This window comes from Thunnus albacares, chromosome 23, assembly GCF_914725855.1.
Source record: "Thunnus albacares chromosome 23, fThuAlb1.1, whole genome shotgun sequence".
Taxonomy (NCBI): domain Eukaryota; kingdom Metazoa; phylum Chordata; class Actinopteri; order Scombriformes; family Scombridae; genus Thunnus; species Thunnus albacares.
The window spans coordinates 15,131,097-15,150,052 of record NC_058128.1 but is presented as its reverse complement, the minus strand read 5'-3'; the positions used below and the strand labels follow the sequence as shown (position 1 = coordinate 15,150,052).

General features: G+C 41.2%; 1 protein-coding gene across 6 annotated transcripts in view; it reads left to right on the top strand.

Annotated features, from left to right (window-relative positions):
• foxp2 (forkhead box P2) overlaps positions 1-18,956 on the top strand; it is a 104,887-nt gene that overhangs the window by 9,695 nt on the left and 76,236 nt on the right. For all 6 annotated transcript variants that reach the window (XM_044343304.1, XM_044343302.1, XM_044343298.1 and 3 more), the window contains 2 exons: positions 246-312; positions 1,003-1,068. The gene's annotated coding sequence lies outside the window, so the exon portion shown is untranslated. The remainder of the gene's footprint in view (positions 1-245; positions 313-1,002; positions 1,069-18,956) is intronic.

Genomic DNA, 18,956 nt, shown 5'->3' with positions numbered 1-18,956 from the left:
TCACAGACACACACACACACACACACATATGCTCTCATGCTTCACAGCAAAATCCAGGTGCACTTTGTTGTTCCAAAGTTTATAGCTTTCACCTACAAGCCATACAGAAAATAGTTATGCAAGACACAATCTAGCCCACACATGTCTGCACCAGCACTGAATGTGCCTGGGAAACTTAAAAAAGATCAGGATGTCATGGAATAGATTTGGACTAATGACATACTTACTGTTTTCCCTTATCTTAGATAGCTGACATCGCTGGACTCCTTCCACTCCTGTGACGGACAACAACAGCAAGTTCTCTCCCTTAGGGTAAGTATTTGAACATGGTCGCTTCATGTCTCTCTGTCAAAGAATCCTCAACCTTGAGAGAGATTAGAGTAGCATTAACTGTGTCTTTTCAAGGATCAGTGTTGAAATTAACAGTAACCTACAGTACATCCTCAAGATCATCTTTGAAAGTACTCTTTGAATGAAAGTTACCTTTTTTGTTTTTTTAATTAAAAGTGATTTTGTTTTTTCTTTATTTGTCAAGACACCAAGTGTGTCTGTGGTGTAGTGTTAGCTCTACTGTGTTTGGGTGGTTGTAGTGGCTAGTTGAGGTCAAAGGGGCCCCATTCGACCCCCCCTCAAATGTAACAAATCTTCATCTTGTCCACCTTGATAGAATTCCCCCTTCACTGGGCAACCTTTCAGTGGTGCCTGTTTGGTTTTCACACCCCAAGGATTTTCAATCTACTCTTGCTTAGAAGTTATGATATGCATTATGGCAGACAAATGTGAGCAAGCTTGGATATCACGTTTTCTATTTATTTTGTTGATGTCTTGATTGAGATTTGTAGCAGAACAGAAGAGAATAAAGGGAACAGGGTTATATTAGCTTTAACCTTACGGTAGTGTATATACTGGATATACAGAAACTCTAGAAGGCAAAGGCAGCCTTATTCATCGTATTGCTCATATTTTTAGTCCAAACATCTTCTTTCCCATTTGTCTGTTTAGGATGAAATATGCTCACTCTGCACCCGTAGGAACAAGCAGAAGACACACACTGTAAAGTCCAAAGTGGTAAGTGAAAGCAGTTTTCATTGTCCTTGCATGCCTGGTGTTGTGTTTTCTCCTAGATTAATGTGTCCACTGTAATGAGCCACATCAGTCATAAAGGTTGGTGGGGTTTGGCTTCAGAGTCACACAGTCCTGGGTGCTGAAATGACAAAATAGCAGTGCCAGGTATGAGAACATTATACTCTACCTATCAGTACATATTTTTGCTAGATATATTGATTACATGGTCTGGAAGGTATTAGTCTGATTCACATAATGTGCTTTGATTCAGCAATGTGAAATATATCCAATAACCACTATCAAACTCAAAGTATTATTAGCTGCGTTAGGAACTAACTTCCTAACTAACTAACAAACCATTACATCTACAATGTGGCATTTAGGGGTCATGCACATTTGCAGTGGCAACTGATTTCAGATTCCAAGACAGATCTTTTTATATATTACACAAGCACAATGTTGTTTTAGCTAAATATTAAATATTTTACACAATTAAAGGACATTTCTGAGTGATATCAAATATTAGCTGTTAATCAGTTAATACCAGATCTATTTTAGCTATTTGGCCGATCCTGCACATAGTCGTTCCAAATATATCTCCCTTTTCCAAGCTAATGACACAAGATGGTGATTGTCACCAGGTCAGTCCATAAATGAGTGTAAGGAATCTTGGGTCACGTAATGGGAGCCACCAATTATATCTTCAGCATGACTAGTGTCACCACTTCATTGATTAGGACTCTCAGATGTTGTGGTGAGAAGAAACACTTGTAAAACTTCTGATTAATTTTAGTTGGGTTGATAGTACAGTACCAGTCAAAAGTTTGGACACACCATCCCATTCACTTGAATGAGAAAGTGTGTCCAATCTTTTGACTGGTACTGTATATAATGTTAAGTATTACGTTTTGAAAGAGAGTAGTGTGTATGTTTGAATGCCATGATTTGCTTCTGGTATTTGGTACAGGTGTGTTCCATGTGCTGTCAATCAATATTCAATCATTGCAATATCAATTGTTTAAATAATTCTGCCTAGATATTCAAAAGAAAAGTAAAATGACTAGTGACTCTATAAGGTTATTTAGATTCTGTCCCTAACTTCAGGGAGAAAATCTATTTATCTTAGTACAGCATCATGAAGTGGTGCCTTTGAGGTCTAGATATGATTAAAATGTACGGGCAGGAGCAAAGATGCTGGGTGGCTTGGCTGTTGAACCAGGTCCACCTCCCCAGAGTCCTATCTTTCCCGAGCTAAGCAGAGTCCAGATTTCCTTTTCCACCTAAAAGAGATTTGAATATTAGTTCTTAATTTGTCTAGTATTCAGTTATATCTTCAAAGATGAACTCTTACTGCGTATCTGCTGGCCTAATAAAGTCCTTCTAATCATTGCAAAAAAGTGAAATTGCCCCAACACTGCAAGCTGTACTTCCAGTGTAGACATATATAAAAATCTACTGCAATTAAGTATGTCTTTGGCTGCTTTAAAGAAGCAGCAGTTCGGACTGAACAGCCCTCTGCTCACATTTCCAGTTTGAAATTGATTTCTTGTCATAGATCAGAGAGCTCTTGTCATTCCATTTCCAATCCTCAAATGGTTTCTGTGAGCCTACTAACAGTAGTCCCTCTGAGTGGGCAAACAGGGGGAACCTCCACGGGTCTTTACCCTGGGCACTCAGAGCAGTCGAGGGGGTAGAGGCAGAAATCAAAGTGACTTGGATCATTCCCCATTGGCAGCCTCCATTGTCTAGCTGATTTGGGATTGGTGGAGAAGGTGAAAACGGCAGGGTGGGGTGTGGGGGTGGATGGAGATCAGGCAAAGCAACCCCCTTTTTTTCCTAATCTTTATCCACCATTAACCCCAGTGCCCCAGTGTGTGGCTGAGATCAGGGCCATTGGTCAATCCCCCATTCACTGCCACCCAGAATATTTTAAAGTTAAGCCCCCTCGCTTAACAAAAAAAGTCTTACTCATCAAAGGTTTACTTTCCCTTCTTTCCTTCTCTTCCTTCCTTTTGCTCTCAGTCCCAAGGATCTACTGCCGTTCTTCATGCGCTGTTCTCTCTATGGTCCACTGTTTTGTCTTCACGCTTAGGGAAGGGGGAGGGAGCGAGAGAGGGAAGTTGGGAGTTTTGGAAGTTTCCCAAGTTTCCATATTTCAATTTAATGAGGTTTGGTTTGGGGTCTGATAGTGTCGTGCTGTGAGCAAATTGGAGCAGAAAGTTGATGGATCAATGACGTCCTGCTCTTCGCTGATATCTCGGATTAGGAGCTGTCCTGCTTTTAAATAGAGTCTGGATTGTGCTCACATTGTTTCCACAGAGGACATATGTTTCAAACCTGTATTTTCTTTGCTTTTTCTTCCAGTCTTTCATTGCTGGTGAGAACACCCCATATGTAACGCATCACACCTCCAAAATAAAACCATAACAAAGTTGAATTCCTACTACTACATGTGAACATTTCAGATTCTCTCTCTCTTCTTAGTCTAGTCTATATCATTTCTTAGCGACTGTCAGGTATTTATCCTGCACAGGTCTGATGTGAAGAGAAATAACTGGGGAGATGTAGGGTTGACGGTGAGGAGAGAAGAAAAGAAATTGCATGGAGAATGTTTGTCCAGAGTGCACAGTTGCCATGAGAATGGAGTTAGAAGGAGGGGAGGTGAGGAGGCTCAGAATAAGTAGTGCCATCATTCCTTAAGGAGAAGATAAAGAGGCTCAATGAGTCTATTGATCCTCATGGCTGCTTATATGGTATTCCCCTCTCTTTCTCTCTTTTTCTCTCCCTCACCCTATTTTTCATCCAATGTTTTCAAAATGCCAAATCTTCATTCTATTTTGCAGAAGGTTGGATGGGGCTATGAGGCACAAGAAGTATTGGGAAAATATTATAAAAAAGGTACATTTGCAATTAAGAGTGGCAAGTAGGGTCGTGGCCTTAGCATACGTTAGACCTCGCCAATAGACCTGTATACACCTCATATTAGAGATGACTGATACTCTAGAAAAGCCTGATTGCAAATACTGCATGCACCACCTTCGTTTCTATAAACGAGCAGGGATCTAGTGTTTCACGTGTTATTCTTTCCCTGCAATTTAATTGGAGAAATCTTGGGTGCGGAAGCTGGACCCAATGGCATCTCTCCAAGAGCCTGAGATTATTGTGAAACCCAATCTGAGGCAGGCATGACATCAGAGCAGCCTGACATTAGTTTGAACTCCTTATTTCAGGTGGGAAGAATTATGAGTGGCTTCACTTGCAGGTGATCGTGTCCAATGAATCGGTCGCACACAGTCGCGCATTCTTCTCCCAAGGTCTAAATGCTGATTGTCTTGACAGATTGAACTCGCATGTTATCACCAAACTGTCACGCAGCCTCATTTTTCAGCCTGCACACGTAGCCCTCTGTTTATGTTAGCCCTTCACAGTCCGGTGTTTTATAGGGATATTGTCATTATGACATAAACTAAATCTACACTATTTTAACTATTGATGAGTTGAATTCACTTCAGGGACTGCATATTATGCTACAGTTTATAGGAATATCTTGAGCTGCAGACAAATCAGTGCTTAATTCTTTGTATTTGAGACATAGTTCAGAAACGCAAACATTATGTTTATATTGCCACAAATGTTAACCACAGAAATGGTTTCTTGGAAACATATCTCTGTTTTTGCACTGTATCAATTTCCAACAAAATTATGACAAAAGGATTTTGACTTCCTGTGGTAATGGAAGACTGGAAGCATTGTTTTAACTAATCAGATGTAAATTAGATTGTTTGTTTGTTCTGTTCCATGGTATGTATATAATGAGATTTTGTTTCATGTGTATTTAAATGGAATGACAACAGCATCCCAATTGTTTTACTCAAAATATATTTCTTTGCATATTAAGTTTTAATTACATAGTTTAAACTCCCACTTTTCATAACGCATTTTTATTATAAAAATTTACATTTTAATCGTCTTAACATACTCAAGATTCCTCTGTGAGAAAGCGCCTTCTTCCGCTTGTAGGGCACTCTTTCAATGTCTCTTTTTTTTTAAGTAAAAGTTTCAAATCAAACCACACGGTCACAGCCACTGAAAAAGCTTTTACTCCAGAGGCAACAAGCCAAGTCCTTTGTTCATAATGATCATTTGATCGCAGCTTGAAAAGGGATACAGGCGGCAGCGAAATCCTACAAGAGCTTGGAATCCGACTTCCTCACCACAAACCGCAAGCCTAGACAGTGCAACCGTTACTACCTGGTTGGAGGCGGAATGGGCAGAAAGCATCCGCGTGTGTGGAAAAACACACACACACACACACATACACACTCTCACACAGCATGCTCGATTTGGGTCATAGAGCTGACAGACAGTGGAATGTGAATGTGTGTATGTTGACAATCTCCACTGCACTCGGAATGGGGTTTGTGATTACACCTCATCATGCGTGCTGCATCAGTCCTGTCCCCGACCCCCTATCCTTCTCCCTCTCTCTCTCTCTCTCTCTCTTTGCCTTTCTCTTCCCTTTCACTCCCTCTCTCTGCCCATTTCTCCCTCTCTCACCGCAGTGCCTCTTGGGCAATCATGTGGTCACACTACCTGACTTCTTGCTGCTCAAGAGTGCAGTTGACAAAAACAGCCCGAGGCCCGTCATGTGGAAAAGATTCAGTCGGCACACATAATACATTCAACCCCCCCCCACCCCCTACCCCCCTCAATCCCCCCACTCCACCTCACAACTCCTCACTTTCTCCCACTAAGTAACCGAAGCACCGGGGTGTTTCCTTCTCCTGCTCACCTGTGAAGGGAAATGGCACGGCTTTCCTCCTGTCTGGGCGTGTGCGAGAGAGGATATTTTTGTGTTTGCAACTTTGTGGCCATGGTGCGTGGATGCCGCTTTAAACAGACAAGTGTGTACGGGTGCAGGCCTATGTGTGCGCTCCTGCCAACCCCTCTCTCCCTCCCACACTCTGAGAGGTGCAGAGGCAGTTTCTCTTTGTCAGTTGAGTTGCACTCCTCATGTCATGTAAAATAAAGCTGGCGGTCAGTGAGAGCTCTCAGCTGTCAGTCAGCTCGGTGGTCCTGGCCTGTCGAGCTGCTCACCTGTGTTTATTGGACAAGACCTGCTCCACACTACCCAGGGAGAACACCTTGTCTCCCTTCCTTTTACTTTTCTCTTTCTCTCTCTCTCTCTCTCATGCTTTTTTCACTTTGTTTTTGTCGATTTCTATCACTCCCTTTGTCTGTCTTTCTCACTCTTTCTCCCTGTTTCTCAGCATAGTATCACTTTTTATTTAGCCTTTCTCCTTTTTATTTTTTAAATCCACCTCTACCTTTCCACCCACTTCTTAACCCCTGCTGTCCTGTACAGTTAATTTCTTTTCTGGCTTTCTTCCCTGCTTCTGTTTTTCTATCTTTTTGTTTCCCTTCTCCCTCTCTCCTGCTGTCCGTTTTTATTTTGTATTATTTTGGGACCTCTTTGTCAGTCCTTTTGGTTTAGAGCTGCGCTGCCTCTTTGGCGGCGGTTTCTTCTCTTCTCTGCACCTGGCTGAGCACACGCACGAGCATGCACACACCGCCGCTAGACGACTGATTGAAACTTGTGTCTCAAAGTTGCTAATGCTCACTGAAGCATTATATTGTAGATAAAGTAAATAAACTAGGTTACCATGGGAGAAATCTCTGGAATAGACTGCAATGATCTGGCAGATGACACACACACACACACACACACACAGGCAAGCATGCATGTGGCCTTGCACAGAGGCTCTTTCACATACACACACGCAAACAGACACTCACACATCAAGTGACTGGCTGAAAAGGTGTCAGTGATGTTGAGGCGTGAGCAGAGGACAGGGTGGGGAGATATTTTCTATGGCTCAGGAATTTCACAAGTTTAATGTTTTTTGAGGAGCTCTCAAGAAACGTAACAGTTGGATTCATGGGCTGCTTATATATTGTATAGTATAGTACACCAACTTTATTCATAATGCACAGGACATTTGTTTTTAGCTTGCCAAAATAATGTCTTGTAAGAAAAGTTACCCGCAGCCAAAAGTAGTGCGGACCATTTTAACTTCTTTTATTCATGTTCTCTTTACTCTAAACTCTGTAATATGACTTTTCTTCTCTGAAGTTCTTTCAGTCAGTTCAATTCAAATGATTTTTTTTTTTTTTTTACCGGAAAGACTTATTAGCTAGGCTAGTTAGCATATTGGTTAAATTCAAAGGCGGACTCTTTGTGGCCACTGGGATTTAAACTAGTGTCCACTGAATGATCCCTCAGTTTAGAGTGCCAGCGAGGCAGTAAAGCCACACATCGAAAGAGCCCCGCATTCATATTTTCACCTGGTATTATGTAAAACTCCCTTGTATTCACCGTGGTCCCATTCTCTGCCGTAAAGTGGTATAGGTGACATGGTAATACATTTGCTTTGTGCCCAGTGATAAATACTCTACCAGGTCTTTCTCACTCCGCTGCTTCCGAATGTGTCCGGACAGCGCCTGTATTGTCAAAGGCACGGGGGTCATTCAAAACTCAGTCTCCCTCCCTTCTGCCTTTTGTCAAATATTTCTGCGCGGGTGATAGTTTTCTCATTTATTTAGTGAATAGTCGGCGGGTGAAGAAGAAAGAGAGTTTTACATTATGGAAATGATGGAATGGGTTATAATCTCCCACATATTCATCACGGCAGACATTGGACCCTTGTGATACCGTCCTCCATTTGGCTATTGTTCCCGTTCTCGCGTACTGTTCCCCTCAATGGGCAAAGCAGGCTTTAATCCTGTCTCTCTTTGGAATGACAATGTTTACTAGCTATCATTCAATAAGGAGCCAGGAGCATGACACACATCCCATTGTCGGTAAATGCTGTGTGAATTTGCTAGAGCCAGCTACAAAAGAAAGTTATTGTTAGCCCTCTGAGGATAGGATGGAAAGAAGAGGCTAGTCCAACATAGTGATTGGACCTTTGTGTGTGTTTGTGTGCTAACCCCTCCAAACTTTTTCACCTGACTTCCCTGTCTCATCCATACTTAGTGTATATATTACCTTAGACTTAGAAATAAGCCCTGTACAGGCCTTCAGAGTTTGCCTGCCCATACAACAACACACTGACATGGCAATGTTGGGTAATTATTGCCTGTAAGTAGGGATTAGGGCTGTGGATGTTGACAGTAAATTGGCTCTCAAAGCGTGTGTTTAACACACCTTTGTGTGGATCAGACACATTCTTATAAAGAGGGAAGGTGTCTGTACATAACCCCCCTCCTTCCCTTCTGTCACATCGCCGTTGTCATGTGTTTACAGTTCACCAATAAATATGGGCTTACTTTTCTCACTCATTTATCTCTTATCTTATATTGTGAAAAGACGCAAAACTGAGCTAATGAGATTTCTAAATATATATTTTAAAAAATCCAGGGAAGCGAGGATGTTTGTCTTGCTTTATTTTCCTCCATTTCCATCGCCCCTTCCAAATTGTTTTCCCTTCAAAGTCTTGACAGCATTAGGGATTAGTGCCATAGCTGCTAACATTCATTAGTGTGTTTTCACCATTGTGTCATGCACTGTTTTCTACCATCACCACCACCCCCAGTCATACCTCCTGCGTGTCTCCTGCCTTCGTGCCGAGCGAGAAATGAAAAACAATCGTTACGACCTCCAGTGACCCCTCCTAACGCACAGTCAGTTAAATGGTTTGTAAGACGTTTAATTACCAAATGGTATAATCGTTATTCATCTCATCATTAGATGTATGATATTAAGTGAATTGCCTCCCCTGGGTCCCTGTGTTTCACAGATCAATAGATTTAGATGGAGCTTGAAGGGGGTGGGGGGGGGCTGGGTGGGCAGTTAAAACACTTCTGAGGCCCCTGATATGAGCACATGCATTGTTTCTGTGATGCACAGTGATGATATTCACTCATTGATTTATGCAATTAGCTTTTATATAGGTTTAATTATGCTAATTTCAATGTCTGCACCCAGGAATGCCAGTATGTCACTTTTTTTTTAATGGATTTACGGCTCCTGGGTTTATTTTGATGGTGAAAGGACATGAAACAATAGACAAGGTTATGGCACCACAGACTTCCCATCAGCAGAGTGCTTGCGTTTGCACTTTGGGACACTTTGTTGGTATCAAGCATTGTTTGAAGGCATTGTGGAGATTGCTAATGCAGCGTGTACACCTCTGAGGCCCAGTAGCCTGCAGCTTGATATCGCCTGTATTCCCAATGTGAATATGGCTGAGTGGTGATCGGGGACTTGCTGCACCACAAGCTGCTATTCACTGCAGCCGGCACTACTAGCCTGAGTTAATTGTCCATTATCTACTATTATCTAAGCTCGCTCGCTCCCTCTCTCTCTCTCTCTGTCTGTCTCTCTCTCTCCCTCTCTCTTTCTCTCTGTCTCTCTCTCTTTCCTTCTCTCTCACTCATGATTCTAGCCATCACCACCAGTTTCACTCACTCAATACGGTGTATCCACTGCTTTTTTTTTTCTACCTACTCTAGCAACCTTATACCGGCATTGTAGCCAAGTCCTGGCAACTGAGTTCAAATAGTAATAATGATTCCCTTTGTTCCTGAGGTACCTCGAACAGGATTGTGAACACGGAGTCACCAAAGCACCATGTACATTTCTTGTCGTATCATCTCACTACTTGAGTGGGAGGTACTCTTGTACCTAATATTCCCATCCAGAGTAGAAATTTAAAGATGATTTATTTGGCAAGATATGCAAATGTACAGAATACATTTGAATTGCACTTTTAAAAAAAATCTTTTCATAGTATTTTATAACAATAATCAGGTACCTCTTTTACAAGCTGTTTTATGCTGTGAAAATGAACTCCTTATTTTGGATAAATAGATACCAATTATATAATTAGTACTGAGGAAAAAGACCATCTTCTTCTTCTGCCTACAGATAAGGTGATAGATCTGTCTACTGAGGTGTTTGAGGAGTCCTCAGAAATTTCACTTGATGGCACTGTTTTCCTTTTTGCTCCAGCTGAAGCAACAGGGCATGTTTTATGTATGCTGGGCACATTTTAAAAAGCCTGGCTGTGCCACAGATATGTGTGTCTTCCTTTCTCTTCCTGTCCCTGAGCACTGAGAAGCATGCAGGAACACTGACGAACAATAAAATCATGCAAGATACTATTTTTAAAAAAAAATCATTAAGCTTCAAATTAAATGGCTGAAAAGCAAGTACACACTGGCACAGTTACTGTACAGTAGTTCATACATTTTTTGTGTTTTTCTGAGTAATTTTTATTCTTTTGTTTTATGTTTCTCTTCTGAAAAAAAAAAAAAGTTGTAGGGTTTTGTTTCTGAAATCTTGCCTGATTGAAAAAGGTAATGTATATTTTAATGTAAATCATTAAAAAAAAACAGTGATTCTGTCACTATTCAGCCGTTTAAATTAATTAAACTGCATTCTTCCTGTGCTGCCAGGCGTTGCTTTAATAATTGCATCAACAAGATGATACATACTATAAGGCCTGGAGTGTTTCTGCAGTTCATTTCAATCCCCACCTTCCTCTCAACTGCCACTTGATATACTGTAGTTGGATTTTCACCTGCAATTAGTCTCCAGATAATAGACCCCCCTCCACATATTCTCACACACACACACACACACACACACACACACAAAATCACACACATTTTAAAGGGGCTTATTTTTTGGCAGTGTTATAGATTTGAGTTTAGACATAAATAAAAAGTATTAAAGCTGGAAATTCTTTTGAAAAGGACAAATGGTTGCCCTTTGTCCATTACTCTCCCTCCTGTCTAACGGGGAGGGGGGTGGGATTAAACTGAGTTTAAATAGGGGTTGGATGGATGGATTGGGGGTGTGTAGGGTGGTGGGGGTCAAGATCATATTAAGTGCTCACAAAGCAAATGGTTCAGCATTAGGAAGGGCTGGTCTGGTGGCCCTGCCTCATGAACAGCCTGTAAAGACGCAATACATCACAGTGAAAAATAACCAGAGCTTGTATTTCAGCATCGTGCGCATCATAAATAAAGGTGTGCCACGTATAATTGAGGCTTGTGCATGGGGAACTCGGCTGGAGATGAGAAATGGAAATCTGTGTACTGGTAAATAGATAATCACACAAAAGTAATTGAGGTTTTCAAACCCCAATCTAGTCTGCCAGCATGAGCTCGTTTGCATGTTAATCACGTCAGTGATTTCCCTTCATCACAGGGAAGTCCGTGCACACTTCCATAACCAGCTTTTAATTGCATTTAAAATGTCACAGAGGTGGAACACATGTAATTTAGCCAGAACTGTGTCCAAATTAATGGGTACTACTGAGACGCTCCATTGGACAGGGTTAGAAATGAGAGAGGCTGTCCATTGTTTGGGTCTTTATTAGAGATACCTCAGTCTTCCAGTCTCTCCATGATAACATCTCTACAGCACCTTTTGAAATGTATATCAAGACTTCAAAATAGAATCTGACAAGCATTTTGTGAACGACTTAACACTACAATAGACGCCAACTTCTTGCAAAATAAGGCAAACGGATGGACATTAAAAAGGTGGAAAAAGAAACATCAAAGGGAGAGACCACAAAGTCGAAGTGTTAGGTTTTAAATGGAGAAAGAAAAGGAGGAATAGTTTATTTTCTTTCATCACCAGGTGTTCTTTGGCGTATAAATTACCAAGATGATGTTTCCATAACACAGCTTAGGGCACTCTAGAGAGGGGAAACCTGCAAAACAGACCTATTTAATTTTTCATAGAGGTGGACCATCAGGAGCAATAAGCCAATATTCCTCTTCCCCTTTTCCAGATGCCTTCTATACCACTGTATCTTACCAAAACCCAAGCCCCTCTTACTTTTTCTTTTTTTTTTTCTTCCCCAAAAAAGAAAAAGTTCTGCCGAGACCTACATGAAAGGAAGGAACTGTTGAAATGTTAATTTTACCATCTGCTGTTGAGGCCTGCTACCTTTTTTGTGTGTGTGTGTGTTTTCTTTTTTCCCTGCCTTCTTTAATTCCCAGTAGTTCTGTTCTGTTTCATGAATGTGCTGCTATTTTGGCTGTTTGAAGTCATGGGGTCTCTGCGAGCATGGCTTTGACTGGCTGGAAAATACAATGCCACATGGTGGATGGTGGAGACTGTCCCATTAGTTTCCTGTTTAGAGCCTGGTCCCTCCTGGTAACCCTGTTTCTTATACCCGTCCCAAGGTTCCAGTTACGCTCCCATGCCCACCTCCAGTACACAGTCTGTCAGTCTCTCTTGCTGACATGGGCTTGCCCTCGCTCTCTCTCCTTCCTGAGCGTGCACGTCTTTGGGGACCTTTATAGTGTGTTTATCTTAATGCTGAGGATTTTAATCACTCGTTTACAAGACCCCTAGCACCTTTGTCTAATAAAAGTTTTTTTTCTTCATCTCAGCACACATTATTGCTAGTTTTCCTGTAAGCTCTATAAACCCCAGCAAATCCAAGAAAATGGTAAAAATGAAATCCTCGACAATTGTGTTTCTCCATCTTTTTTTTTTTTGTCCTGTCTTCTCATCACAAAAGTTGACACTTCTAAAAGCAAAAGTATATTGCCAAGTTTGCTGTGAAGATTTTGCCAAATGGATAGATTCCATTGTGAGATTTGATAGTTGGCAATTAGGGTGAGACATCCTGTGTGCAGAGTTGCTTAGCATTTTCCTTGGCCGGGACCAGATTGTTTAGTCTGCTCTCATTGTGAGCTGTTTCTGAGCTGCAGTTGACGGTTGTTTGCAGAGAGCTGGGGGAAAATGTGAGAGGGGCCAGTGCCGTTCTCTATTTATTTATTTTCCCCGTCCTTGGAGCTGGAATCTGATTTGTGTTCATGTTTCTCTATTCTCTCTGAGCGGTTTTTAAGTGTGGCTGCTGAAATCTAGACTCTGTATGACCTCACTGCGCGGCCTGTGTTTCATTAATGACCAGCCCTGTGGTTTGAGGAGAGGAATATTTTTCATATGACACCGCCTTGCATTAGCGCAGAGCGGCAGCTGCACAACCACAAAACCATCCAATTTTGTGGCTTTGAAAGGTGTGAAAAGTTCAGCTCCCTATAGCAAGCCTTGCATTTATAATTATACTCCGTGTATGCAGGAGTGCGCATATATGTGTCAAGAAGCGGAACTACTGAAGACTTGTAAAAGAACCAAAAAAAAAAAGTCACCTGCTAATGAAACATTTGTCTTTCATTCTCCTTGGCAACTTGTAAAGTAAATAGTGGAGATATATTTCAGAGTGAGACATTTACACACTTACAGATTTGACATGCTACGCCTTAGAGAAGCCACCTAGAATAACAAGCAGAAATTCAAAGTGGAGTAGGTAGCATTTTGACAGCTTGATTCATTTGTAATAAATATTTCATTTCAACATGGTTTTATACTGTTTGGACCCTTAGAGTCCCTAATACAAGCAAGTCTTTTTAAGTCTTTTTTTTTTTTTTTTTTTCAAGTGCCACATCTGGCGTAAGAGGTATTTCTTCGCAGATTGATTGATTTCCCAGGCTTTGTTGGAAGCGACTCACGCAAGCCACACAGCAATTGACTAAGAAGCATGCAACAATTCACAGACACACGTAGCAAAGCTCTGCACCCCTCCCCTTGAAAAAAAGCCCAGACACTAGACTACTGTAACTCTGTTTGGTACCTTGCAGGATATTGAATATCCAAAAGGAAACCTCAGATTTGTCCCGTCCCAAAAACAAAGAGCCCTTGTGCTGCCGCCCTCCTCATCTCTTTTCCCCTCTCGCTTTAAAACCATACCGGTACTGTCATCATAACACAACAAATAAAACTCATTAGAATACATAAGATGTGATGTGTATATTTACATAAAATTCCTATCCACTCATCATAGTACACCCTTAGTCCTGGCAGCATTAAGTGTTGTGTTGTCAGCTTGAAAGCAGGAGGTTGAACAGGGAGGGATTGAGGTTAGTCACCAAAGCTCAGGGAGAGTGAACAAAGGAGAAGATTACCTAATAGTCCTGCTATGTATTTGAAGTGGAGCCTTCTGTTTGTTTGGGAAGGTTCAGAGCTGGATGTGCAGGGAGATGTCTCACAGGCAGATGATGGCTACTTTTAAGCTGTCAGATACATCCCCTTTGCCATTCGTCTTCCTGAATAGATAGCAACAGGCTTTGATAGGGGCAAAAGGCAATACAGAGAGAAAGTTAATGATGTTTCCGTGAAGTTCGCGAAGTGTTGAAAATGTTGCCTCTAAGTATAATTGGTTGCCTTTGTGTAAATTAAAAGTCACCCATGATGATAGCTTGACAAGTGTTTTAATCTACCGATGCACGCTCTGCGCACTATTTTTGGGGCCTCTCTAATGAGTCTGCTCTCTACTTGTATATGTTTGTAAACAACAGTCTTGCAATTTGTCACTGAAAATAAAAGTTCTATATTATGCTCACACTAGAAAATTAATTTATAGTCACAGCACAAACATCATCAACCTGGTGTAAACCACTTAATTACATGCCAAGACCGCATAAAACAAACGGAAACAGGGATACTTATGTGCATCTGCAAGTAATTTATTTAATTTGTTGTATCTTTTTTTTTTTTTTTTAGATTAACCTCATTAAGAGAACACAATAAAACATAGTATTGGAAAGGTACAACTATGTCTTGATAAAGGGTTGCGATCCATGCAACATACTGTAGATATCTCACAAGAAAATGAGTCAATTCTGTGAACAATACATTTTAAAAATGTAAATGTCTTAAAGGTGTTTTTGGACAAACCACTCTATTGATAACTTTTTAAAATGGTGTTGCTGAATTTCTTTTTTTTTTTAAATTCCGCAATTTGCAGTCTTCCTTTCTCCTGTGATTTTGAACAAACAGTTACAACCCTTGATTCTCGGAAATCCCTGCCAGCCGTTTCTGTTTTGATAAATTGTACATCTAGTCCTATTTTCAAAGTCATCAGCGATTGCTTTTTTGCCACTCAGAGCACTGAACATGGACAGCTTTTAAAGGTAGTGAGTAGGTCTGATAAGTGGCTCAATCCTTGTACTAAAGCATTTTTACTGAAGGTTTAATAGCTACTGTATAATGAATTATAATGTATTCTCTCCAATTGCAAATTTCCTCTAATATAGCCCTTCTGCCATAGCGAAAAAGTCCATCTGAATATTATTGTGACCAGCTTTTTAAGAATACAAATCAATTGCTTGATTTTAAGTAGTTAGATTCATACTTTTGTTGTAAATTTCCCCCAATGCCAAATGGAATGGTGCTTGTATAACTGGAATTGCCAACCAATTTCAAAGTAGTGACATTTTTCATCCCAAAGATGATTCACTGTTTGTGGTACATCATGGTCAGTTCTAAGCCAACTGCACGTGTTAGTATAAAATACAACTGTTCATCTGAACATTTCAGCCTAGTTTGAACTCATTGAAAAGCAATAGGCTTATGAATCATCTTGCTGTTCCAATTTAATGGAACATACCTTTCAATGACAGCGTGTACCAGCACATCATCAAAGTGAAACTTCCAAAGTTCCGCTTAACTTGTTGCTGAAATAGTTTCTCGTTTTCAAGAAAATTGCAGTGCGCCAAGTCTCAAGAAGTGTATCAGGGAATCTTCCCTGAAGGAAAAATTGCCACTTGCATACTTGTCTTTGACCAAAGTGAAGCCCTCACCCTCTCCAGGGGAACATGTGCTGTTTAGGAAGATATAAAGGAGTAATTTTATTACTCGGTACATCTCCCCTCAGAAGCCATTTCATTTCTCCTTTCAGCCTCCACAGAAGCCTTTATTTGATCTCATATTCCAGAGTATGACTGCCTCAAACCGGTCGGAGTCCGTTTATTTTCATTTGGAAAACACATTTAGTGTTGGAGGGGTGGCAAAGGATGGAAGTGGAGAGCAGGGGGGCTCTGCTGTGGAAGGGACTAAGGCAAGTTTCTCTATCACATGTTAATGTCCTCCTGCAGGGATTTTTCACTGTGCCTGATTGTTGGGAGCTAAACTTTATATTTCGCTCTCTCTACTTCTTCAGTGTGACTTTGTCATGCTTTCAGTGTAATTAAGAAAAAATGTCTTTGAAACGCTGTGTGTCCACTCACAGACTAACATAAATTTCAAGTCCTCTCCTCCTCTTTTGATAATGGTGTTCTTACAAATACTTTCTTGCAAATAACTGTTAAGTCTGCATACATACAGTGAAATTGATACAGCTGGATATCCTTTACTCTGTGCTTTGAAAGTGCAGATCATTGGCAAAGTGTGCCATTTATTAGGCAGCCCACTTAGGCAGGCCAGATGTAGCTGGTCACTTGAGAGGGAGACGTCCTCATAAACTCTGAGCCTTTAGAGCGGGCACAACACCCAACTGTAGAGTCAAAATTAACCCTCCCACTCACACCCATTCTTAAACTTCACATCTTTGGCTATTTACTAAATCCTGAACCAGCGCAGCTGTCTGGAGGAGCTTGAACCATATAAGAAACTCCCACATTTCCTGAAAATCTCTCTCACTCTCTCTCTCTCTCTCTCTCGCTCTCTCTCTCTCTTATTTATCAGTGTCTCTCTCTGTCTCTCTGCCTGCGCCTGCAGCACCTATATCCTTTCCAGCCCGTGTCTGGTGACAGCATAATGAAAACATTTTTGTGAAAAGTGTCATTTCAGTGCTCCGGAAGTTCCACTCTCCTAAATAGTTCCTTCTCTATGTCTTGTCTGTCTCTCTATTTTCTTTTTTTTTTTTTTTTTTTTTTTGGTGGGGGGATGGGGGTATCATAGCCTCCACTGGGCTCAGTTCCACACAATGAATTACCTCCAGATGTAATTCCTATCCCCCGCCCTTCGCCCTCAAATTAGTGGCTAGTAAAAATTAGGTTTGAATTAGCCGCGGTGTGGAGAATAGAAGAGTTTGAAATTTCCATATAATGAGTTTATTATTCTTTGCTGGAATGCCATTTTCCTGAATTAATTTGATCAGGGTTTTTTAGGTGTAACTGGTGTCTAGTTGAATGGTGTTTTAGTCATGAATGGATAGCCACTGTGTCAGCAGTAAGTCAGAAGGCCGAGGTAATCAGAGGACTCTGAAGTCCACTCTCCAGGCCAAAGAACAGAAAGCTCCACATTTCAATAGCTTCTGGAGACGATCCCTAAACTTTCTCCATTATCTAATTCATGGTCAGTGTTTAATTTTTCTGTCATCCCGCATGGAATTATTTTTCATTGCTACTTGCAAATGCATTGACAGGATTCCTTGGACCTTAGATAGTGGTTGCTGCATAGCATATACAGGTGTTGTGCTCTTTTGACTGCCAGTGGAGCTTGTCTTGCTGCCATTCAACTGTGTAGCCATGGTTCTGGGAATGATAATCTCTTTGGCAGAGCTGGTGCTGTGGGATCCTTAGACACTACAGATCACTGTCATAAATGGGTTTCAGATTCATCCCTAAAAGGAAATCCGAATGCGTGAAACGACTATTGTATCTCACATTTTTTAAAGCTATTCCTTAATCTTTATGATCTCAGCGGCCATGAACATTAAAAACAACAACCCAGTTGCATGTGCTTTTCTCTGAGTAGGAATCTCATTTAAACTGCAGCCACCTTGACGATATGATAATATCTATTACTGTGAAAAAAGGGAAGTTGTCTGCCATGCTCCACTCTTTCATCTAATTCCAATCTGCTGTATAACAGGTAAACTGCTGTGAGCCGCACTTGCTTGTTTAAATTTACCCGGCTCAGCCGTGCCTTTGATTTCAGCAACTCGTTTAATTCAAATACGCTTTTGAAGAAAAGCTTTTTTTTTTTTTTTTAGGTAGTGGGGGGAGAGGGGGGGGGGGGGGATGTTAGAGGCAGCTGTGGTTGTGGGAAAATAAGAGGAGGCACAGGAGGGCCAATTTAACCTGGAGTGTCTGTCGCTAGTCTACCAGCTCCTTCGTTTCAAGAGGCCCGGTCAGCTTGAACTGTCTGACTTCTGTCATTTCGATCTCTTTTTATTTTTCTGCTGTAATGTATACTTAAAGTCCCGCCCGCCTGCCGTCTGTGTGTAGCAGCAGCGTCGGTAGAAGCAGCTGGAGGGGAGGTGCAGGTATCATTAAGCCTTGGAGAGGCACCAGCGGAACGCTGCTGAGTGCTATACGTGGCTCCTTGCAGCGCGTGTTGATATTTCTGGGCCCACTGAATGTACAGCCTAGTTTATTTTCAATAGGAACCCGAGGCCGGGTTTGGCCGGAGAGTCTCCCCCACAGCCGCTTACTCGGGCTGTTGATATTGAGTCAAGCAAACACTCTCTCAGGGATGTCCTGTTGGGCACTCAGCCAAAGTCGCAAATGGAAGTCACATGTGGAGACTCCCAGAGGAAAGCAATGAGCCCTCAATTCACACCCACTGCTACAACTTTTATTTCCTTGTATAAGTTTTATTAAAGGCAATACTTAATAGATATACTTTATACATAACACTTTGCATTTATGTCGTATTTACTTATTTATAAATTGCATATTTCCTAAAAATAACTGCACTTTTTCAGTCAACAAACCAAACTAAATCAATAATGGTGATTGCAGTAATCAGGCCCCTCTCTTCTTTCATTCATTGCTCTCTTATTTTTTGCAGTGAAACACATATGCAAATATATTTGGACACTATCATTATCAGCCACTTAATAGGCATTTCATTAGGGATTTTCTGAATGCACAGTGCAAGGCAAGTTGCCATGGATACCCTGGTGCTTTAGTACAGTAAATTAAAATGGTGCTGCCTTCCAACCACTTATATAATCACCGGTCCGTAATGGTCTCTGCTCTCTGGCCATAAGCAACATATCGTGTGATCAACATTGCCCAGGACTAAAAAGAGCCCTACCCCCTATGCCTTATTTGGCTTTTTTTTTTTTAAGTAG